The sequence below is a fragment of the Oryctolagus cuniculus genome, chromosome X (assembly GCF_964237555.1).
Source record: "Oryctolagus cuniculus chromosome X, mOryCun1.1, whole genome shotgun sequence".
Lineage (NCBI taxonomy): Eukaryota > Metazoa > Chordata > Mammalia > Lagomorpha > Leporidae > Oryctolagus > Oryctolagus cuniculus.
In genome coordinates this window covers 68,300,442-68,326,134 of record NC_091453.1, presented here as the reverse complement: position 1 = coordinate 68,326,134, position 25,693 = coordinate 68,300,442, and the positions used below count along the sequence as shown (strand labels likewise).

At 37.0% G+C, this 25,693-nt stretch overlaps 1 pseudogene; it reads right to left on the bottom strand.

The window, feature by feature from the left end:
- Positions 1-20,052: 20,052 nt before the first annotated feature.
- On the bottom strand, positions 20,053-21,200 carry LOC100346661 (glyceraldehyde-3-phosphate dehydrogenase-like; annotated as a pseudogene).
- Positions 21,201-25,693: the final 4,493 nt, after the last annotated feature.

Genomic DNA, 25,693 nt, shown 5'->3' with positions numbered 1-25,693 from the left:
CACTGGAAATGAAAAACCAGTTTAGATTCCTGCTTGTGGAATTAGTCTTTCTAGAGAAAAGCAGCAAAGGAATAAACATGAAACAGGTTCTGCAGTACTTTGATTGTTGGTGGTTATATATTGTACGAGTATGAACTTCGTATGAAAGAAACAGACAGTTGTAGTAGCATTGGGGGGAAATGGATAAAGCTCCAAAGATGTTGAAACAGAGTTGAATAAATGAAATGTTTGACAAGGGAAAATATGCATTGTTAACATTGCCAGAACTGCATTCTATGGGCAAAGCCAGGAACCACGGCATGTAGCAGAAACTAGATTTATTGATTTCAGGAAAGTTGGCTCAAAATTCAGTTTATTCTTCTCTTCCTTTTTCTTTCTAAATTGTAATACAAATTTGGCCCTTGAGGGCAAAAGTACTAAATCACAATTTGTGCCACTCTATGGCTAAGATCCAAATGGCTTAGGAACATGACAGCAGGAGTGGTGACAAAGACTTTCTCTTGGGAAATTGGGCACCACTCCCTTGCAGGAGAGTTTAGTATACTGCATGTGGCAACAATCAAATGCAGACAAAGCAGCCACAAACCCCACAGGGAAGCAGCAACAAGAACTGGGTCAAACTGGAAGTCTTTGCCAAGAGCTTAATTCAAAAAAAAAAAAAAATGGCAGTATTGGAAATTTTTTCTGTAAAAGAATAGAAAAAAGTTGGGGAAATCTGTGGATGAGCTCCAGTTTTTGGTGCAGAAAATCATGATGGAGTACCTGGAAGTAATTACAAGTTCCTTTTTGTGCCAAAGGAATAGACTGGGGAGATTGTTTCAGCCGCTTTTCATACTGTGTTAAGTATCTTGTAAACATATGCTATTGCATGTTCAGAGGATGTAGAAATAATTAATTTATTTACTTGTTCAACATTTGTTTAGTGGTTTTACATGTCAGTCAGCAATTAACAAATATTAAGAGCTTGCTCTAAATATTGCTCTATGCCAGGGAAAGAAGGACTTTTCAAGGAGCATATGATATGGTCCTTGCATTCAAGAACTGACCAGCTCATTAATGACATTGGAAAACATGTATTAATTTCAAGGCTGTTGATTTTAAATGTCAGAAGAAGAATACATAAACTCCATGCTACAAAATTTCTAAATTGGAATAAAGTGACCAAAGCGACTTCTTACTGCATGTGAAATTAAAACTATACATGATAGATTGGCAATATATGAGCAGTAAGGAGAACTCAGATCACAAAAAGTATGGAAAAGAGTAGAGAAGAAAATTGAAAGTGGGGCCGGCGCCGTGGCTCAATAGGCTAATCCTCCACCTTGCGGTGCCAGCACACCGGGTTCTAGTCCCGGTTGGGGCGCCGGATTCTGTCCCGGTTGCCCCTCTTCCAGGCCAGCTCTCTGCTATGGCCAGGGAGTGCAGTGGAGGATGGCCCAGGTGCTTGGGCCCTGCACCCCATGGGAGACCAGGAAAAAGCACCTGGATCCTGGCTCCTGCCATCGGATCAGCGCGGTGCGCCGGCTGCAGCGGTGGCCATTGGAGGGTGAACCAACGGCAAAGGAAGACCTTTCTCTCTCTGTCTCTCTCTCACTGTCCACTCTGCCTGTCAAAAAAAAAAAAAAAAGATCTCTCTCTCTGGTTCTCCTTGTCTTTCTGTAACTCTGCCTTTCTAATAAATAAATCTTAAAAAAAAAATTGAAAGTGGGATTTAGATTATAGAGCATAAAATGAACTAATTAATCAAATATAGAGTTATAACTTTCAAAAATTAAGATTGGAGACCTGAACTGTCCTTGAACAGTTTTGATATAACAGTGTTATAGGAAGAATGTTACAGAAAATAGGAATAAATGGGGCAATGAGGGAAACTATAGAACTGAAGACAAACAAATATATTGGGGTATAGTACAGTGGTCAAGGCATGTGATAACAAGTCATGATCTAGGCCAGAAATATTTGGAAATAATTAGAAAAAGTTAAAATGAGAGACACTATATTGGAAAGTATAATCTTACCCTTTCTCAAGGAGCACAGTATTTAGACTCAAGGGATTTACATTTTAACTTAACATTATCGTAACTTACACAAACTTGAGAATCATCTGAATCTCAGTGGGAGATAGTTTGCTCATTTGGAAAGGAAAGATGATTAATGCAAAAATCTCTTAAATTTTCTCACTTTTAACTTTAAAAATTCATTGTTTTGATAGAATCTGAGACTTGGATTGAGAATGCTGAGGGGAAAATAGATATAATTTAGAAATTATTGTGAATTGTTGAATCTGTATATTTTAAAGTTTCAGAGGTGCTAGTTTGTTTTGTAGCAAAATGATAAGACAGTTAATGTTTGGATAAGCCAAGCAAAATGCCAGAGGGACAGACAAAAGATTATGTCTAGTCAGTAATACAAAGTTCAGGCTTTTAATTTGAGAGAGATGCCAGAAATGTTGAATCAACAAAAAGCTATACTCGGAATGGTAGGAAATGCAGTGATGTTTTTATTCAAAATTACTGGGGCTGACACTGTGGCATAGCTAGTAAAGTTGCCACCTGCCTTACCGGCATCCCATAGGTGCCAGTTTGAAACCTGGCTGCCCCATTTCCAATCCAACTCTGCTATGCCCTGGGAAAGCAGCAGAGGATGGACCAAGTGCTTGGGCCCCTGCACCTGCGTGGGAGACTTGGAGGAAGCTCCTGGCTCCTGGCTTCGGATCGGCCCAGCTCCAGCCATTGCAGCCATTTGGGGAGTGAACCAGTGGATGCAAGACCTCTCTCCATTCTGCCTCTGCCTCTGCCTCTGTCTCTCTGCAACTCTGCCTTTCAAATAAATAAATAAATCTCTGAAAAAATTACCAAGCCTTCTCCCTGGCATAGTGTGCTCAGAAGGAAGCCATCTAATTTGTGATTTCTCTTTTAGGGTGGAAAGGAAAGAATGCAAGACATTTGTAACATTCTGGTCTATCTAGGAGCTGATGAGAGACTGGGTTATGTCCTGATGGACTTGGAATTAAGATGAAAGGTGCTACATAGTTAGGAATACCTCAGAACTTAACCTGAGAAAAGACCACAGAAAATCGTGGTGGATGCAATATCATGGGAAAAATTCAGGGGGATTACAGATATGCAGGAGCCTGTGGGCAAGAGATTGCAGGCTGAGAAATGGCAATAGAAAATAAATGGTCTAAAGAAGAAACAGAGGTGAGATTATCAGGGAAATTAAGATATTAATGGCAGCCATGGATTTGGGAATTGGCAAAAGAGAACACACACAGGAAAATATATGCCTCACATGACCTAGGGAATTTTTCACGTTAAGCTGATTAGTGAAGATCGTCCCATGCAAAGAACCATTCTGGGAGAGTGGATCTTTATTTAAATGCACATTTTTCAGCAATGATGATGTGGTTTAAAAATAAACAGGCCCACTTTTAGAAACAAAATAAATTTTCAGGAACTTACCATGAAGAAAGATAGCCTTTGTACCTAACACACAAAACTTTAAAACAATGGTTTTAAATATGCTCAAAGATCCAAAAAGTAACACAAACAGAGACTTAAAGGAAATAAGTAAAATTATATATGAGCAAAATGGATATACTTGCAGAGATAGAAATTAGTTAAAACAATAATTCTAGAACTGAAATATAAAATGAATCCACATTTTTCTAGAAGAATTCAACAAAGAATTAAACAGGAAGAAGAAAGAATCAAAACTATACAGTCAAATCACATGAAATTACTGAATTTAAGAATGAAAAAAGAAAAATAAAAGGAAAAATGAATAGAAGAGATCTAGGTGACTAATAAGATATCATCAAAGGACCAAAATATTCATTATGGGAGTCCTAAAGAAAAGAAAGAATTTAATGAAGAAGTTGTTTGGAGAACTAATGGACAATGATCTCGCAATTTGAGGAGTAACATGAATCTACAAATACAAACTCAGTGAACTTCAGTAGGATGAATATAATAAAACTCACACTGAGATACATTGTAGTTTAACTAGCAGCAAAAATCTTAAAAGCAGAATGAATAAAATGACTCATAACATAGAAAGATTCTTTAATAAGAATATCAATGGATACCTAAGTAGAATGTTTGGGAGCCAGAGGCAGTGGGATAATAAATTTAATGTGCTGGGAAAAAATGTTATTTGAGAATCATATCTAACAAAACAACCTTTCAAAATAATGTATCAATTAAGAATTCCCAGATAAGCAAAAGAAGTTGCACAACTACTGAACCAGCCATACAAAAAAGAAGTGTTAATGAGCTCCCTCTAACTTGAAACAAAAGGTAACTTAAAGCCATATGAAATTATAAAATTATCTGATAAAAGAAAATATGTGGACAAATATAAAACTGGTATTATTTAAATATTGATATGTAACCACTTTTCACTTTTATAATATTTAAAAGAAAGAGAATAAAACAGTAGTATAAATATATGTTAATGGAGACACAATAAATAATGACATATTTTGTAACACCAACAATATAAACTAGTGGTAGCTTTAAGGCAGTAGAGTTCTTGTATGTGTTGATGTTAAATTGTATCAGTTTAAATGTGACTGTCATATCTTTATGGTATTATATGTAAAAATCAATGATAACCACAAAACATTTACAAAAGAAATACAAAAGAAAAGAAAAGGGAATCCTTGGTGTCAATACAAACTATCCATAAAAAACAAACGAATATAAAATGTGAGTAAATAAGGCCAAAAAAGCTATAAAGATATATAGAAATTAAATGGCAACACCAAATAGCTCCTTACAGGGTCAGCACTGTGACGCAGCAAGTTAAAGCCCCAGTCTGTAGTGCTGATATCCCATATGGGCACCGGTTTGAGTCCTGGCTGCTTCACTTCTGAGTCAGCTCTCTTCTGTGGCCTAGGAAAGCAGTAGAGGATGGCCCAAGTCTTTGGGCCTCTGTTTCCATGTAGGAGACCCAGAAGAAACTCCTGGCTCCTGGCTTTGGATCGGTGGAGCTCTAGCAGTTGTGGACATCTCGGGAGTGAACCAGCAGATGGAAGACTTCTCTCTCTGCCTCTGCTTCTCTGTAACACTGCCTTTCAAATAAATAAATAAATCTTTTTTTAAAAAAAATAGCTCCCTATAAGTAATTGTTTTAAATGTAAGTGAATCCACCTCCTCAGTCAAAAGTCATAGATGTAGGATCCAAGTATGTACAGTCTACAAGAGACTCAACTTAGATATAATGGTACAGATATGAGGATAAAAGTAAAAAAGAGTATAAGAGATTCCACAAAAACAGTAAGCAAAAAGAAAATATGAAGGTGGTAAATGAATATCACACAAAATAGACCTTAATTAAAAAATTCTTATAAGATACAAAGGATATTAGAAAATAATAAATTGATCAAGTCACAAAAAGGATTTAACCATTGTAAACATATGTTTGCAATTATCATCATCTAAATATATGAAGTGACCACTAACAAAATGGAGGAATGATATAAGTGACATGTATGTTTAGAAAATACTAGCACAGGGGCCGGTGCCGTGGTGCACTAGGTTAATCCTCTGCCTGTGGCGCTGGCATCTCATATGGGCGTCGGGTTCTAGTCCCGGTTGCTCCTCTTCCAGTACAGCTCTCTGCTGTGGCCCGGGAGGACAGCGGAGGATGGCCCAAGTGCTTGGGCCCCTGCACCCGCATGGGAGACCAAGAGGAAGCACCTGGCTCCTGGCTTCGGATCGGTGCAGCGCCGGCCGTGGCAGTCATTTGGGGAGTGAACCAATGGAAGGAAGACATTTCTCTCTGTCTCTCTCACTGTCTATAACTCTACCAATCGTATAAATTAAAAAAAAAAAACACTAGCACAAAATAAACAACAGATAAGGGAAGACTCAAAAGTCCAATGAAGAGCCTGCAGTAACATTGTGGAACAAAAATGAGAAAATAACCTCACAGCAGTGATCACTGGTTAGATTGGCATGTCTGAAATGTCTGGAGGGGGCTTGAAACAGAGAAGGACAGAGGCTATTAGTATCAGCCTGTGGGCAGGTGACATGTGATATCTAATGGCCTGCTCTGCAGAGAATCCCATTAGCCTTTGTCGTTGAGGACTTCAGCACAGACCATACAGCAGTTGTGAACTCTTCTCAAACTTTATGGCAGAGTCGCAGTGTTCATCAGTGTGGACTCCAGTGGTCTGTACTACAGAGGTCACTGGCATGTTTCAGAGATGACCAGTAGCCACGGTGCATCCCCTGAAAAGGGAGATGATGCTGCACTGCCCATGAGGAGGAGTCACTCTTTACCACCCCAGGATCAGAGCCACTTCTGCACCCCATGCATACCTTGGAAAGTGAAGCAATAGCACCATGTTTGCGTATACTCCGATCATCTGTGTACTATGCAGCAGACACCAGTGTCACTGGTTCTGTGGAGTAGTCACACCATGGACCCTAGAATCTTGGTATATGTCTGAGCATGCCTGTACTTCGGCCCCCGACTCTGTTGTGGTTCAGGGAGTGCCAATGACTATGACATAAGAGCAACCACAACATTAGGCTAGTCTGTGTCCTCAACCTGGAGCTGGTAGTTCTAAGTACACCTGTGCCCCTGATTCCAGTTGCATAACTGGCTGGCCATTGCCTGGACTTCAGACACCAGAATAAGCACTGCAGCAGCTCCATCCATGCCAGGAATCCTAGAACAGAGATTTCAGTGCTCCCGCTTGTGCTCCAGACTCCAGTACTGTGGCTGCTCAGTGCACGCCATGCAACCGACACTGATTCTACAATGAGCAACCTGGCAAGCTGGACTTAGTGCCAAGACTAATCCCTTTGGCCATGATTTCCCATTAGAAAAAAGAGATTGGGAGAAACCCAGAACGATTTACCACTGAAGAACCCAACAGTACTCACAGACAGTAGAAACATAGCTTTGACCACTGAGGATTCTTGAAACGTTCACCAACACCAACTTCACTTACAATAATTTGTTAATGGATGCACAATACAAAAACGTAAAATGCGGCATTGAAAAAAATTGAAAGTGAAGAGTAAAAGTGAAGAGTTTTTGTGTGGGATTGAAGCTAATCTGTTATTAGTTAAAATAGCTTTTAATCATGAAATGTTAAATACAAGAATCATGGGAACCATACATCAAAGTTCAGAAGCAAATACACAAAAAGTAAAGTGAAAGGAATCATAGAATGTCACTACAGAAAATCGTCAAGTCACAAAACAAGACAGCAAAGAGAAAGAAAAAAGCAAAGGATCTACAAACCAGTAAGAAAACATTTAACAAAATAGCAATAGTAAGTCCTCGTTTACCAATCATTATCTTCAAAGGAAATGGAAGAATTACTTCCTTTAAAAGATATAAAATAGCTGACTGGATTAAAAAAGAACAAAATCTAAGTATATCCTGTATATGAGTCATTCACTTATGCTTTAAGGAACACATGGACTGAAAATGAAATGCTGGGAAGATATTCAATGCAAATGGAATCCAAAAGACAGCCAGTCCAGCAAGCTACTTAAGGCAGCTTTAGAAAGTTCACGGAAAGAAGACAGCACAGGAGGGAAGCAAGGTAAGAGCTGAGTAAAAGCCTCCAGAGACACGAATGTGAAGTCATACACACAAGGGATATGGAATCCACGTGAGATATTACAGTCTCTAGTCTTGTTTTAATCATAAGACAAGTCATATTGAAGAGAGCAAGGGAAGAGTTGCTCACATCGCCAGTCACCCAGCTCTAGGGAGCATGGGATGGAGGAGAGATACCTCCCACATGGGAGAGGGAGAGTGAACTGACTCCTGGGTCTGGCCCATTGTGAAAAATTCTGTCAGAAGGAGCACCATATCCCTGCCCGCAGTCCCATAACTGTGTAGCGCCCACAGCCAGGTGCTTCTGCCACAGCCCATCTCCCTAACTACAAGCAGAAAGCAAAACTGCTGCCACATGGAGAGGCCACGTGCTTCCAAGCTGGGGCTACGGCTCCAAAATCTGGCACCCGATAAAATTCAAAGACCTCAAGGTCCTGTTGGTCCTCACAGAATGAGTCTCTAGTCTTTCCAACATGGGGTGCAAAAGTTTGGTTGGCAAGTACTAGCTAGATAGGAATAAGAAGTTCTGGGATTCTGCCACACAGTAGGGTGAGTACTTGTAGTGTTCGTGTAGTGTGTATTTCTCTATAAAAGAATCTAGAAGATAGCATTTAAGGTATTTTCAATAATAACAAATGTTACATGCTTGAAAGGATAAATATATTTACCTTGATTGGATATTACACAATGTATACATGTAAAAAATCACATAGTACATATAAATATGAACAATTATATATATGTTAAAATTATTTAAAAGAAAAAGAAAAACAGGAAAAAATGCATTGAGAGAAACAAAGGAAAGCACAACTGAACAAAACTTGGGATATACAGCAATAGCAGTTTTCTAAGAGAGAAGTTTCTAGTCACAAATACTTATACCACACACACACAAAAACTTTAAATAGCAGTACACCTCCAGAAACCATGAAAAGAACAACAAATATGTCCAAGAAGTAAATAACAGAGATCAGCACATAAATGCAACCTAGAAAAACAACAGAAAAACCTAAAAACTAAGAGGGCAGAGAGGCTGGAGGTTGAGTTGATAAGTCAGTGGTTAACAACTTGGCTTTACATAATGAAGCGCCCATAAAAACTCAAAAGGACTGAGTTAATGGGGGCTTCTGGACAGCTGAACACATGTAGGTTCCTGAAGGCTAGTCTGCTGAGAAAAAAAAAAAAAAAAGGAAGTCCACTGGCCCTTCTCCTTTGGTCTATGCATCTCTTTCATTTGCCTGTTTATCTGTATCCTTTGTAATACCCCTTTTAATAAATGGGTAAATGTCAGTAAAGTATTTCTATAACTTCTATGATCCATTCTAGAAAATGAACTGAATTTTCATTCTTTTCGCAGAAATATGCGCCTCAGCCTATGGAATCTGTCACTATCCCCAGGCAGATAGTATCAAAATTCAACTAAATTACATGGCACTTGACAGATTGTCACTGGGGTGACAGAATGTTCTGTGTTGTGGTGAGTAGAGAATACATCCAGTAAGAAGTTACTATCTAAAATAAATAAATAATACAATTAAATAGCAAATATAATCAAAATATCCTGATTTCAAAATTAGTGAAAGATATAATAGACACTTTCCCAGAGTATCAACAAATAGGCAAGAGATATATGAAAAATGCTCAAACTCACTAGTAATAGGGAAACGATAATCAAAACCACAATGAGATACCATCTCATGTCTTTTTTATGGCTATTATCAAAAAGTAGAAAGATAACAAGTGTTAGAACATATATGGAGAAAAGGAAACCCATATGTATTATTGTGGAGGCTTGCAAACTAGCATAGCCATTATGGAGTTTCCTCAAAAATTAAAAACAGAATTACCATATGATCCAGTAATTCCATGGCTGGGTATATATCCAAAAGAAATTAAACCAGTAAGCCAAAAAGATAAGCCTATGCACATTGCAAGATTATTCATAGTAGCCAAGATATGGGCATAATCTAATTGTTCATCAATGAATGACTTGTTAAAGTCATTGTGTAGACCCAATAAAATATTATACATCTTGAAAAAATAAAGGGATTTTTGCCATTAGTGGAAAAATAAGTTAACATTGTGAACATTACACTAAATTAAATAAACCAAACACTTCATGAAAAATACTGAGTGATTATACTTTTATCTGAAATTTATAAAATTGAACTCAAAGATACAGAGGGTAGAAAGGAAACTTAGTAGAACTGGAGGTATATGGGAGATATTGGTGAAAGGGTATAAAGATATAAGATAAAAAAAGTGCTAGAAATCTAGTGGCCAGCATGGTGATAATACATAATAATTTCTTATAAACTTAAAATGCAGGAATAGAGATGATCATAGGTATTCTAAACATAAAGCGACAGCTATGGGGGTCGGTGTTGTGGTTCACTTGGTTAAGCTGGCACCTGCAATGCTGGCATCTTATATGGGCACTGATTTGAATGCCAGCTGCCCCACTTCCAATCCAGCTTCCTGTTAATGTGCCTGGGAAAACAGTAGAAGATGGCCCAAGTCCTTGTGCCCCCGCACCCACGTGGGAGACCTGGATGGATTTCCATGCTCCTAGCTTCAGCCTAGCCCAGTCTCAGCCATTGTGGTCATTTGGGGAGGTAAACTCATTGAATCTCTCTCTCTCTCTCTCTCTCTCTCTCTCTCTCTCTCTCTCTCTTTCTCTCTCCCCTCTGTCTATAACTGCCTTCCAAATATATATATATATATATGTATATATTATCTATAATATACATACTTTTAAGGAAAGTATATGAGGTAATGGATTTATTAACGGTTATGATAATAAATTTACAATAGAACTTGTATGAAAACATCACATTGTGCATCTTGATAGTAAAACATAATTTTTATTTTTACTTTATCCATTTTAGTGTTTTTTTTGTTGTTGTTCTAGTACCATTGGTTGAACTCTGTAATTAACACACAATTATTCTTAGGTGTTTAAATTTTAAATGAAAAGTGATCCCTGTTAGGAATTTGGAAAACATTATGCTGAGTGAAATAAGCCAATCCCAAAGGGACAAATACCACTTGTTTTCCTTGATAGGTGACAACTAACTGAGCACCAAAAAGGAAACCTGTTAAAGTGAAATGAACACTATGAGAAACGGTGACTTGATCAGCCCTCACCCTGACTGTTGATGAGCAACTTGATATGTTATCCCTCTTAGTATTTTTTTTTTGGTTTGTTCTACTTAATACTTTTGGTTGAATACTGTAATCATTACACAATTCTTCTTAAGTGCTGAAACTTAACTGAAAAGTGATCGCTGTTAAATATAAGAGTGGGAATAAGAGAGGGAAGAGATGTGCAATTCGGTACATACTCAAGCTGACTTACCTCAAACGGTAGAGTTAGAAACATACCAGGGGATTCCAATTCAATCCCATCAAGGTGGCATGTACCAATGCCATCTCACTAGTCCCAGTGACCAATTTCAGTTCACAATAGATCATAATGATAGGACTAAGAACCAAAGGGATCACATAAACAAGACTAGTGTCTGCAAATACTAGCTAATAAAATAAAAAAGGGAGAGAACGATCCAACATGGGAAGTGAGCTACACAGCAGACCCATAGAATGGCAGATGTCCTAAACAACACTCTGGCCTCAGAATCAGCCCTTAAGGCATGCGGATCCGGCTGAAAAGCCCATGAGAGTATTACAGGCATGGAAAGCCAAGACACTCTGGGGGAAAAAAAAAAAAACTAAATGAAAGATCTCCTCAAGTGAGATCCCAGTGGAAAGAACAGGTCATCAAGGAAGGAGGTACCTTTCTCTGAAGGGAGAAGAGAACTTCCACGTTGACCTTGGCCTTGTCTAAAAATTATCAGAGTCAGTGAACTCAGGGGGCTTCCATAGCCTTGGCAACTCATGACAAGAGCCTAGGGTGATTACTGATGCCATAAACAAGAGTGTCAATTTGTTAAGTCAACAACAGGAGTCACTGTGCACTTACTCCTCATGTAGGATCTTTGTCCTTCGTGTGCTGTACATTGAGATTTAATGCTATAACTAGTACTCAAACAGTATTTTTCACTTTATGTTTCTGTGTGGGAGCAAACTGTTGAAATCTTTGCTTGATGTATGCTGAACTGATCTTCTGTATATAAAGAGAATCTAAAATGAATCTTGATGTGAATGGAAGGGGAGAGGGAGTGGGAAAGGGGAGGGTTGTGGGTGGGAGGGATGTTATGGAGGGGGGGAAGCCATTGTAATCCATAAGCTGTACTTTGGAAATTTATATTCATTAAATAAAAGTTTAAAAAAAAGGAAAAAAAACATAATTTTTATTTTCAATGATACCCCAATGAAAACTAATAAAAAAGATTGAAAGCATGCAAAATCTTTTCAACTATGAAGAATGTAACTAGAAATCAATAACAAAAGGAAAGCTGCAAAACATAGATAAGTGCAAATTATTAAGGATCCATCACAACAAGGAATGATTCAAAAACAATATCGAAGGATAATACATAAAGTTCCTTGATAAAAACAAAATAACAAAACACTGCATACCAAAATCAATTGAATGCAGCAGAAGCAGAACAGAGAGAAGTATATGCTGAGCAATATATAACATTAAATAATAGAATACTCCAATAAAAACCTTATCTATATTTTTATTTTCTAAGTTTTAATTTTATTTATATCAAAAGCAGAGTGACAGTGAGAGAGAGGAAAGAGAGGGAGAGAGATTGATCTTTCATGTGCTGGTTCTCTCCCCAGATGCCGGCAATAGCTGGGAATTGTCTAGGCCAAATCCTGAGCTCTGAACTTCATATGGGTCTCCCACATGGAATGCAGGGGTGTGAACATTTTGATCGCCTTCTGCTGCTTTACCAGGGAGCTGGTTTGGAAGCAGAATGGCTGAAAATCAAACCGGCATTCCAATATGGGATGCTGGCATTGTAGATGGCAGCTTAACCTACTGTGTCACAATGCCAATCACAGACCTATCTTTACATCTCAGATAAATAGAGCAGGAAGAACAAGCCATGTCCAACATTGCCATTAGGAAATAAGTTATGACTATAGCAGAATTAAATGAAATAGAGACTAGAAAAAAAGGAAACGTGTAATAAAACTAAAAGTTGCTTTTTAGAAGAGGTCACTAAAATTGGCAAAATCTTAGCTAAATGAATTTTAAAAGGAGAGAGAATGCAACCGTATAAAAAAGAGGTGACAAGTCCTTAAGGCACGGGGATCTGGCTGAAAAGCCCATGAGAGTATTACAGGCATGGAAAGCCAAAAAACTCTGGCAAAACAAACAAACAAACAAACAAAAACTAAATGAAAGATCTCTGCGAGTGAGATCCCAGTGAAAAGAACAGGTCATCAAAGAAGGAGGTACCTTTCTCTGAAGGGAGAAGAGAACTTCCACTTTGACTACGACCTTGTCTAAATATGATCAGAGTTGGTGAACTCAAAAAGGCTTCCATAGCCTTGGCAACTCATGACAAGAGCCTAGGGTGATTACTGATGCCATAAACAAGAGTGTCAATTTGTTAAGTCAACAACAGGAGTCACTGTGCACTTACTCCTCATGTAGGATCTTTGTCCTTCGTGTGCTGTACATTGAGATTTAATGCTATAACTAGTACTCAAACAGTATTTTTCACTTTTTGTTTCTGTGTGGGTGCAAACTGTTGAAATCTTTACTTAATATATGCTAAACCGATCTTCTGTATATAAAGAGAATTGAAAATGAATCTTGATGTGAATGGAAGGGGGGAGGGAGAGGGAAAGGGGAGGGTTGTGGGTGGGAGGGAAGTTATGGGGGGAACCATTGTAATCTATAAGCTGTACTTTGGAAATTTATATTCATTAAATAAAAGTTAAAAAAAAAGAGGTGACATTACAAGTGATTATATAGAAATGAAAAGGATCATAAGAGGTAGCTGTGAACAAGTATATACTCACAAACATAATAACCTAAAAAGGTGCAAGTATGTACAACTATAAAGCCTATGTAGACTGAATCACGAAGAAAGAAAATATGAACAGACTAGTAGTTAGTGAGGACACTCAGTCATTAATTAAAGCCTTCCCTTTGAAAAATACCCAGGACCAGATAACTTCACTGGTGAATTCTACCAAACATATAGATAATAATACCAATTCTTCTAAAACTCTTCTAATTGAGGAAGGAATACAAAAATGCCCTCATTTTATGAGACCAACTTTAGTGTGATACCAAAACCAAATAAACTAACAGAATGAAAACTACTGAATATCCCCGAAAAATGTCAATGTAAAAATTCTTGATAAAATATCAGCAAACAGAATTTAAAAGCATATTAAAATAATATTACACCATGGCCAGGTGAGAATTAACTCTGAGATTCAAGGATGCTTCAACCTGTAAAAATACATCAATGTGATATAGAGTATTATACAATGAAGGTTAAAATCTCATGATTATCTCTTTATGTGCAGAAGACAGCCTTTGACAAAATTTAACATCCATTCATGATAAAAATTCAACAACTGTGAATAGAAAGAAATCTATCTCTGTTCCACACAGTAAAGGGCGTGTACTCAATGCCCATAGTTAACAGCATACTCAATGGTGAAAATATGAAACCTTTTTGGAAAAGGACCACGCAACAAGGCAAGGCTGTTCAATCTCACGCTTCTATTTGACAAACTACTGGAAGTCCAAGTCAAAGGAATTTAATATGAAAAAAAGCATCCAAATTGGAAAGGAAGAAGTAAAATTATCTCTGGTTACAGATCATATTTAAAACCCTAAAGATCCCACAAAAATTGTTAGAGTAATAAACAAATTAATATAGTTGCAGGATAAAAAATTTAACATGTGGGAATTAGTTGTATTTCTATTGAGCATTCCAAAGAAAAAATTTTAAAAAAATCATTCCCTTCACAATACTATCTAAATAATAAAACACTTAGGAAACAACTTACCTGAGAAGCTGTAAGACTTGTATACTAAAAACTACGAAACATTGATGAAAAAAATTTTTAAAAAGCCAATAAATGGAGACATTTCATGGTTATTGACTGGAGAATTAATATTGTTAAAAATGTCTATACCACACAAATTTACCTGCAGATTTAATATAATAGCTATTAAAACTTCAATGGCATTTTATACACAAATTGAAGAAAAAAACCTACAAGTTTGTTGGAACCAGAAAGTATGGTATGTAGTAAAAATAATCTTATAAAAAGACAACAGATTTCTATACATTCCGATTTAAAAATATGAAGTTACAATAATAATTAAAGCAATATGGTTTGGGCATAAGAGCAGACATAGAAACTAATGAAATACAGCATCAAGAAATAAATCCATATATAGTTGGTCAACTGATCTTTCCCCAGGGTGTCGAGAATACACAATGGGAAAAGATAATCTCTGCAAGAAATTTTTCTGGGAAAACTGAATATCCACAAGTTAATAAAAAAGATCCTTTATCATACATCATACACAAAACCAACTAAAACTTTATATAAGACAAACACATAAGATCTAAAACTGTAAAACTCCTAGAAAAAAGACAGAGATAAAAGCTTCATGAAATTGGATTTGGCAGTGATTCATTGAGTATGGCACAAAAATGTATGTAGCAAAAGCAAAAATAGAAAATAAAACTACATCAAATTAAAAACTTCCTGAACAGCAAAATAAACAATAGCATAAAAAGACAAATAACTGCTGTAGTCTGAATACAATTTGCCTCTCTAAAGTGTGGTGGACTTTGAATCCCAAAGTCACAGTTAATGGTACAAAGTATATGGAATATTATTCTACATTTATGAAAATTGTTGGAGATAATATTAAATAAGAAAATACTAAATTTTTTTCAGGCTTTTGATGATGATAGTTTTGGGTTTTCTAATGTTTACTTTGTCTCCTAAACATGGATGTGGGTAGTAATTGAAATTTGTTGAGCTGAAAGTATGAGCAAAGGAAAGCAGAAAGCTATTTAATAGCTTGGGACAGTCTCAGGAAAACTGAAGAGTTCCTGAATAAGATCAGAGTAGTAGAGGGATATTAAACTGGATAAACATGGCAGATGTTACCAAAACCATATTTTAGTATTTGATGAGTACTTGGCTATTTGACAGAAATGCATCTTTCCTCAGACCATAAAGCTTACAGTGAAGGATCAAAATGAAGTTACGTTAATAACAATGTTAAGTTGTGCTTTTCTGTATCTCACCATTTCTGCTAGAGCATGACCTCTAGACCTTTCCAAAGCAATCTTAACTACTGCAAGCACACATAATTTGGGGGTTCCACATGTTTTTTTCCAGAGTGTTCACAGGATTTTTCTGTAATATTGATAGGCATATTTCCTCCAGGGGATATTGCTAATAACTGAAGGTTTCAGTTTGTGGAAATTTGTTAAGTTACTTTTCTATGCATTTTTAGTATCCATGGCTATGGTGACTCTTACTGGCAATTATTTTCTTTAAGTTGCTTTTATCCCACAGAGCTATAGTTGTTACTTATATGATCATACTTTTCAGGTAACATAACAATGTTGTGTTTTCTGGAACAATCAGTGATTTAAGTAGTGATCTTTACCGTGGTGTTTTACATCCAGAAATTTTAGAGCATTTAACTAACTGTGCTTCTTGTTAACCATATGATTATGGTCTGTCTCCCAGAGCTTCAGGCATGGTGACAAATATGAGTAATACTTAAAGTTGCAGCACAATACTAGGCCTATAGTAGATGCTTATTGGAAATATGTTTGTTCATTTACTCACCAATTTGCATGGCCACAACTTTAAGAGGTAGAGATTGTATGGTCTGAATACAATACTTCAAATTTTGGGGACATGTGAAATGCTAAATTGTGAATTTGTCTGAAGTCTCTCCTTGATTCCTTGGAGGAATAGCTTGCTAACGTTTCTGAAATACACTTTTTTTTCTCTTTACTTTTCAATTTTGCAAAGTTCAGAACATATTAACAAAAATGCTTAAACCTGTAATTGTTGTTTCCCAAATATATGTGAGCTGTTAGAATATGAATATCCTCAGTAGGCAGGTAAATCTAAGGTTAATATTTCCTGGGCCAACTCTATAGAATTTTGCTTAGTGGTATTAGTTATCAATTTGAATAGCTCCCTATTGAGACAGGAGTATTTATCTCCTGGAGATTGACAAGTCTTATTCATTTCCTATATAGACCTTTATAACAGGGAAAGTAACAAAAGAGAACAGAGTTCAAGAGCCGCCTTGAAATGATTTTGTATGTGTCACTATTTTCAACATTTGAGCAGATTACTTTGTCACCTCTCTATGACTGTGAAATTATCAAATAGTCTCCTTACATCCTGAACCCTTCTTCAGCTGTGTAGGTGTGAGAGTTTCTTTAGTTTTCTCCTATCTGCTGGTACTGTCATGTTTGAAGGTAGGGCACCAGAACTGATGAAGCATGAATCATCTTTCATTTTTGAATTTTAAATATTCTTCTCAGAGGAAACTAGAGAAGATAAGGCAGGCATGAGAGAGCTATGAAAATGAAAATATGAGACTGTTTTATATAAATTCCCAAGGAAGTTTGAAACTGAGCTACCCCTTAATAGCATCCAAGGAATGGTGATGCCTTCAGGTTGTACCACATGTCAGATTTAATCTTTCTCTCCTGCCCCCCAGTTCTGATTTATTGAAAAGGATAAGAGAAAAACAGAAAATATAGTATTCTTTTTCGACAAATATTCTACCTCATTTTCTTTCTGTGTGGCTGGGGATAAAATTAGAGTAAATATGCCAAGGGATTTACAATAGTCAGACTAAAATCCAAAGAATTAGATCAAAACTACCTCTGCAACTTAGGGATTTATTCTTTTGTGCCTCAATTTCAACTAAAGACTATAGATAATAATGCTAATCCTGTCTGCTTCATGGAACTATGATTCCCAAATAAAGTAAAAAGTATGGAAAGGATTAATGAATTACCAGGTGCTACATAAAACTGGAGGACCATTGTTCTTGTTTTGATATAAAGAGGCGGATAGTCTGTTGTGGCTTCACAAATAAGGTTCAGCAAGGTGACAGAGAAGGCTAAATTTAGATTTTATTTCCACTTCCTGTTTTTGTGTCTCCCTATGCATTTCTCTGCTTTCACCTCAAGCGTAGTTACAATGCTAAGCATCATGTTTCCTAAGGACCATATTAGTCCCAGAGAAACAAATTTGACTATCTCCAGAGAGAGCAGTAATTATGGACGTAAGGCTGAGGTGATAGACTACACACATTTGAATCCAAATGCTGCCATTTTCTAGCTTTGAGATCTTTAACATGTTATATACCCTTTCTGTGCTGTGGTTTCTTAATCTATAAAATGGTGATGATGATGATGATGATGATAAATAGTATCTGCAATAGGATTGTTTGGAGAGTTAATATTATACATAAAGCATTTGAAATATCTATGACAAAAATAGTGGTCAATAAATGTTAGTTCTTATTTTTTCTACTAGCTAATAAATATTCTAAATCTGTTCACATGTATCTTTGTATTTTAATGGAGAACTCTGGGAGATTGTTTAAATTGGTATAATTTGTGGCACATAGTAGTAGGTATGTAGAGAGAAAGTTGCAAAATGAATGAATTGAAAAGTCCTCATGATTCACCAGAATACATTCCTAATGTTAGGTTTCTGAGAACTATGACTATGTGGAAGGGGAAATACTTTGATCAGGGGTTTCTTGATGAGCTTCACATCTAATTATGTAGAAAATTTCCAGACTAGATGGTGTATAATATCAGTTTTAATCTGACAATGATCATGGAAGAAACAGTAATCCTAAGAATTATCCATCTCTTTGCCCATCTACCAATATGTCAGAATACATAAAAATTGAAGAATCAAGAGTATTTACATGTTTTCAAGATGCTTACAAATTATATTATAAAAATTCTGGAACATATAGTAGCTAGAATGATATTAAAGACTTTTTAAAAAAGCTTTATTTATTTATATGAGAGGTCGAGTTACAGACAGAGAGATGAAGAGACAAAGATCTTCTATCTTCTGGTCCACTCCCCAAATGGCTACAACAGCTGGAGCTGAGCCAATCCAAAGCCAAGAGCCAAGAACTTCCTCCAAGTCTCCCATGTGGGTGCAGGGGCCCAAGCATGTGGGCCATCTTCCACTGCTTCCTTATGTCATAAGCAGAGAGCTGGATAAGAAGAGGAGCAGCAGGGACAGTAACCAGTGCCTACATGGGATGCTGGAGCTGCAGGTGGAAACTTAGCCTGCTGTGTCTTGGCACTGGCTCCTCAAAGACTTTTCGTATCAGACTCACCTTGGTTTTGTATTTAAAATTCAGATTCTCTAAGCCACCTACAGTGGTTTGAATTTGTCCACAATGGGGCCCAATGTTTTGGAGCTACTGAAATAGAGAACATTTTTAAAACAGATGAATATCTGGGCCTAATAACTATCATATTGATTATTTTTTCATAGCTTAGGAAATATATTGCTGTGATCTGTGCCCAGTTACTGTTATAAAAGCATTAATTGAATATTTAGCAAATAGCAGGATATATTTGGTTTACACAAAAGATACTTTCAAAATGGCTTAATGAGTTAGTTCCAGATAAATTGCAATAGCATATTAAAAGAAGAAATTTGTGACTTCTAACAAACAAACTACAGTTTTGAACAAGAACAACAGAAGGTTGCAATTCAGGTGGTTAAACAATTACATTTTGAGAAATACTGCACATAAGAGATGGACTATAAAGATCTCCACTAGATTTTGCTCTCACCTAACGTTTTCCTGCATGAAAATAAAGAAAATATAAGAAAAAAATTTTAAATTCATTAAGGGCATCCTAACGTCTATATATAAGTTGTGAATCTACATAGGCTTTTAGGTTTCCCACATAGAGAACTATGTGGGCCTCTATGAAAATGGCCTATCGGCTGAAGTATGCAACATAACATGACTCCAATAATCCCTGTCTTAAAGTCAATGGCTCAGGCTGTGAAATAATCCTTCCTGCTGGGCTTTGGCAGAATTGCCTAGATCTAAGGAGCAGAAGAACCAAAGTGATTTAAGCACATGATGATTTTAGGGGATGATTCATACTGCTGATATGTCACAACAGTGAAGTACATGCTGTGCACTATCCATGGAACAGGAGGGAGCAAGCACAATTAAATAAGATGCATTTCAATACAGAGTAGCAAAATACAAGAAAAAATTCACACCCCCTAACTGAGCAACCTATTTTCAAGGGCTTCAGATTTAATTTAATTTAATTTTTCTTTTCTTATTGTTACTCTACATAGAGAACTCTTGGATGATATTAGCTCAGTGAGACTGTAAACAAGTAATTAGATCAGATTTAGAATCCTTCTGAGGAGACATTCCTTTGTGAGGGGAGGGGAAGTGGAAGGGTTGCAGCAGACTTTATTGATGATAATAAGACAATGAAAGGATTCATGAGCCCTCTCCTACTCCAGGGTGCCCGGATGGAAACTGTGAAGAGGGGAGATTTTCAGTGTGTTGAGGACTGAGTAGGGGCAAGGACTCTTCAGCAGGTGAGAGCTTCTCTCTTCCTCTGGAACTCTTGCTGGGGCTGGTGCTCCACAGATTTTTACTTCTCCTCTTCTTGGAGGCTCTGGGACAAAAAGATGCACCACCATATTCCTGTAGCCAAATTCACTGTCATACCAGTAAATGAGATTGACAAAGCTCATGAGGGCATTGTTAAGCCCAGCATTAAAGGTGGAGGAGTGGATGTCACTGCTAAAGTAAGAGACAACCTGGTTTTCAATGTAGCCCAGGCTGCCTACAGGTAGCCCTCTGAAGACTGCTTCATCACTTTCTTGATATGGTTATATTAGGTAGATTTCTCCAGATGGCAGGTCAGATCCATGACCAAATTGTTGGTGATGGGCATGCAGAAGGCCATACTCATGTTTCCCAGTCTGCTCAGATATGACATTGCCCTCGCCTTTGGTGCCACCATTAAATGCAAGAAGAATGTTCTGAGTAGCCCTACAGCCATCAGCACAGTTTCTTGGAGGGGCCATCTATGGTCTTCTGGGTGGCAATGATGACATGAACTGTTGTCATGAGTCCCTCCACGATGCCAAAGTTGTCCTGGTTGTCATAGATGACCTCAGTCAGGGTGGGCTACAAAGTTGATGGTGCAGAAGTGATTGCTGATTTTCTTGAGGGAGTTGTCATGCTTCTAATGAATTACATCCAACATGAACATGTGAGCATCATCATATGAGCCAGAGATGATTACCCTAGTACTGCTACCCTTCAAGTGAGCCCCAGCTTTCTCCATGGTGGTGAAGGCACCAGTGGACTCCACAACATATTTGGCACCAGCATCATCCCATCTTAGCTGGCAGGATCTCACTCCTAGAAGATGGAGGTGGGGTTCCCATAGATGAAAATCTTCTATTTTTCAGCCTTGACTGTGCCATTGAACTTGTGAATGGAGTCATGCTGGAACATGTAGGCTATGTATTTGAAGTCAAAGAAAGCGTCATTCACAGATTTACAGGACCACACTCACTTTGCTAGGGTTAAAAGCAGCCTTGGTGACCAGGTGCCCAGTAGGAACAAATCTATTTATTCTGGCCATAATTTTCTGTTTGGGGGATGCATTGGTAGTACATAATGTTAAAATGCATAATGTTAAAAACACTATAATACAATAAGATGCAAATACAACCATTTTTTGTTTTATGGTTTGTGGCAGAGCCTGAGGGAAAGCTCAGCATTGGAAATTGAATCAGAAAAGTTTTTTTTTTTTTTGTCTTAATCCATTGCAAATTTTCCTTCTAAGAAACAGAAATGCGAACTGCATTCATTGAGCATTTTAAGTTTGAGGATATGTAATGCTACATGCTCAGTGAAGAACAGACTATCAAAAACTGATTTATGCGATCCCAGCATTATTTGCTCAAACAAAAAACCATTCCTTGAGAAGACATGAAGAAAACTGGAATATGCTGCGAGATGGCATCCTAAGAGGCCTTGACTTCCTTTCCAAGCTAAAACTCCTTTGTCCAATCAATGCTTTCTGTTTGGAGGACATTGACTCTCAGAGGGTTTCATGCCATGTCATTACTACACAAGCGACTCTCAAAGTATGGTTTTCACCTGTTTTTTTCCTAGCTTGCTTTGTAACAGAACTTTATTTGTAATTCATATTTACATAATTATGACTCTAATAATTTATAACTGGCATCTTCTGAAAGTGTATGAACAACTTATTTAATTCTGGGTAACAACTCCAGCTTTTGAAAGGATAACATTATAATACTTCATTATTGCTGTGAAATGCTTTATACGTTAAAATTAATCTAATATGCATTCTCTCTTGATTCTTTTAATGATTGTATAGAACAGATAGAATATATATTATTATCCCATTTTATGGATTAAGAAACCAAGGATTATCAATATTATGATCCTTCCCAATTCACATAGTGATAATTACCACTATCTTGATAGAATTCAAGTCTCTTTAGTGCCTAATTCACTGTTGTCTCTACATCTATAATTCTTACTATGCTAAAAAAGAAGGAATAGTTCTTGTCCAATTCATTAAATGTAATTTCTTTTAAAATGTATATAAATCACAATTTACATTTTACATTTACACAATTTACTTTTTTTTGTAATTTTGTTCTTTGGAAATCTAGAGAGCTGAAGTCAACTGAAAGATCTTTATCATCAAAGTTTCATTATTCTTGTTCTTCTAACTCATGGTGGATTAAGCTGTGAAAACCTATACTATCATAGTAAATGTGTATATACCCATAATTTGACCCCATAGCTTTTTAAAGGATAGTTTATTTACTGTCTGTATCTGTATAAGATGCAGATTTCATTTTCCTAGTAGTTTCTATAGACTGCAGTCTATAATACTATATACCAGAGATGATGAATCAACTGAGTGTTGCTAGTTAAATTATTAACAGGAACTGGGCTTTAATTCATTGGGAACCCTCCAGAGTCAAGCCCGGAACAAAGAACAATAGCACCATGGTGTCATTCAAGCTTGGTCTTGAAAATTTGTCCTAGCAAGATGAGCCTAATCTCAAATCAAATAAGTAAATATCTTTATCCAAACTATTACTTTGTATCCTGAGCACTAAGACAAATAGCCATATGATTTCTCTCTATTAAAAATTTGTGTTGGTGCTGCCAATGTGGCATAGCAGGGAAAATCACTTCCTGCAGTACAGGTATCCCATAAGAGTGCCAGTTCTTGTGCAAGCTGCTCTGTTTCCCATCAAGCTCCCTGCTAATGGCCTGAGGAAAGCAGTGGAAGATGGCCCAAGAGACTGGGCCCCTGCCACCCATGTGGGAGACCCAGAAGAAGCTCTAGGATCCTGGCTTCTGCCTGTTCCAGCCTTTGCCATTGCAGTCATCTGAGGAGTGAACCAACAGATGGAAGACCTTTCTCTGTGTTTCTGTTTCTCCCTCTCTCCATAACTCTGACATTCTAATAAGCCAAAAAAATCTTCAAAACATTTGTTATTTCTGTCTTACAACTTTGTTAGTGGTGCATTCACCAATAAGCTAATAAAAGGTTAAATTGCTGTGAAAGTCCCTTAGAATTTAAGTATTGAGAAGAATTCAATTCATTTGAACAGGGTAAAAAATTTAAATAACTTTTATTGATAGTCTTAAAGCTTCATACTTTTTTTCTTCTGTAGAATGGAATTTCATTTCTTTCCTTTTACTGTTTGCATATATATTTCAATTTTTCCAAAGAAATCATAGTTTTACTTTCAGATTCATTGAAGAAAATAGGCCATCCCATACCTCTTTTGTTGTTGTTATTAGAGATAAAACATTTTTTTTCTAAATTCTCTTGAAAAGAATCTCTGCAATATCACTTTAAAAACAAGGTAGAGAGAATGTCCAAGAATGCTGATAGTGATGACCACTGTTAAAGGTTTGAATTGAAAGAGGCACCCATAATTTGACCTAATTATGGGTTACCAAACCTTTGGAAAATCTTAGAAATTGGCCCTGCCAGTTTGGCCTAACTGCAATTAGTTTCTTTTATTTGAGGTAAAATGTACTTTAAACCTGCACTTAAAAAGATGTAAAACAGGCAAGGAAGCATAACACTTAACCTCTATTCATCTAAAATATATATTCTTATGTACAGAGAGCCTGGACAGTGTCAAATGAAACAAGCAATTAGTCTCTCTCTAGCAGTGAGCAGTTCAAACTGTAACATCATGCCAGCCGTGATTAAGAATGATACAGCACATCATCATTGTCAACACTATTCAGCCAATGTAAACCTTAGTTAGAAATGTACTTGTCAGAGAAAAATGCGCCTTTGATTTCTATTACACTTTCCCAGTAATTGCTGTCATCAGTGGCAGGTTATTATTACAGTTGAATAGAGTTTCAGTAATTACTTTTGCACAGATTCTAACAGCTTTTAGATTGAAGGATATTCTGACAGTTTGAATACTCTTGACAACAATTACCTTTTTCCTGGTTAACACTGATTCAGGAAAATTAAAAATTAAATCTGTTCAGAGGAAACACTTATGTATGTCACTAGTAAGTGGGTTGATACAAAAAATGTGTAAATTACAGAATGACTTAGACTTTTTTTTTTTTAAATAAGTTCCTTTCCTTTAAGTATTTTTGAAAATCAGCATTAAGGGAGATACAGACCATACTGGTTAGATTAATAGTAAATTATGTGCAATGATTGGAAGCAGAACTCAATCCAATTGCAAATAGAAAGTACTGTACTGTTATGATGAAAGAAATGTGTTCATGGAGAAGAACATAGATATGATTACTTATAGATGCATGCCTGTATTTGCCTATGCATATGACTATAACTGCCTTGAGTAAATGGAAACCCAAGTACATGCACAGTCCTACGTTTCACAGCATAAAAAAAATAGGTTTCAAATAGATTTGCATTTCATGACGTTAAAACTATCTGCGGGGCTGTGGCATAGCGGGTAAAGCCGCTGCCTGCAGTGCCAGCATCCCATATGGACACCAGTTCGAATAGCGGCTGCTCCACTTCCTATCCAGCATTCTGCTGTGGCCTGGGAGAGCAGCGGAAGATGGCCCAAGTCATTGAACCCCTGCACCCGCCGTGAGAGACCCGGAAGAAGCTACTGGATTCTGGCTTCTTATCTGCACAGCTTCGACCATTGCAGTCATCTGGGAAGTGAACCAGCACATGGAAGACCTCTCTCTTTCTCTGCCTCTGCCTCTCTGTAATTCTGACTTTCAAGTAAATAAATAAAATCTTAAAAAACAAAAACAAAACCATCTGCTTATTTGAAGTGGAAAATTGGTGCCATCAAACAGAACATTTAGTGTTAAACCAGTTTAGGTTGAGCTTGGGAAAAATTCAGATAATTGAGAAAAAAGAATGTGGGAAGCAAGGTATCCAGATAATCATTTTAATTCTTTATTCATTTTTTACTCACACTTGTAAAGATGTCTGAGGTAGAGAGTTACATTTTGAAATTTTGTTAACATATCAACTAGTAGCAGTAATCATCACTAAGGTTATTTGTGGGGCTGGCCTTGTGGTGCAGCAAATTCAGCTGCCATTTATGACTCCAGTATCCCGTATCTGAGTGCTGGTTTCAGTCTTGTTTTCTAGGCTTCCAATCCAAATTCCTGCTAATGCACCTGGAAAACCAGTGGAAGATGGCCCAAATATTGTGCCCCTGCCATCCTCATGGAAGACGCAGGAAATTCCTGGCTCCTGGCTTCTGCCTGCCTCAGTCCTGGCTTTTGGGACCATTTAGGGAGTGAAAATTTTCTCTCTCTCTCTCCCTCTTTTTCACATACACACACACACACACACAATTTGCCTTTCAAACAAACAAATAAATAGTCTTTTAGAAAAATAAGTTAACTGTACAAAACTTTCTCCCCAAGGTAGGCCATTGAAACTAGAATTCTCTTCCCCAGAAAAGACAAAAATTGAATCTTTGTTGTCTTTCTCTGACTTACCTTGTCTGATAATAGATAAGAATCTCTTCACTCCAGAAGTTCTTGTCTTCTTCCTGTGCAGAAGGATTACTTAAAGAATCTGGACAGACTTTGTTGGTTCTCCCTATC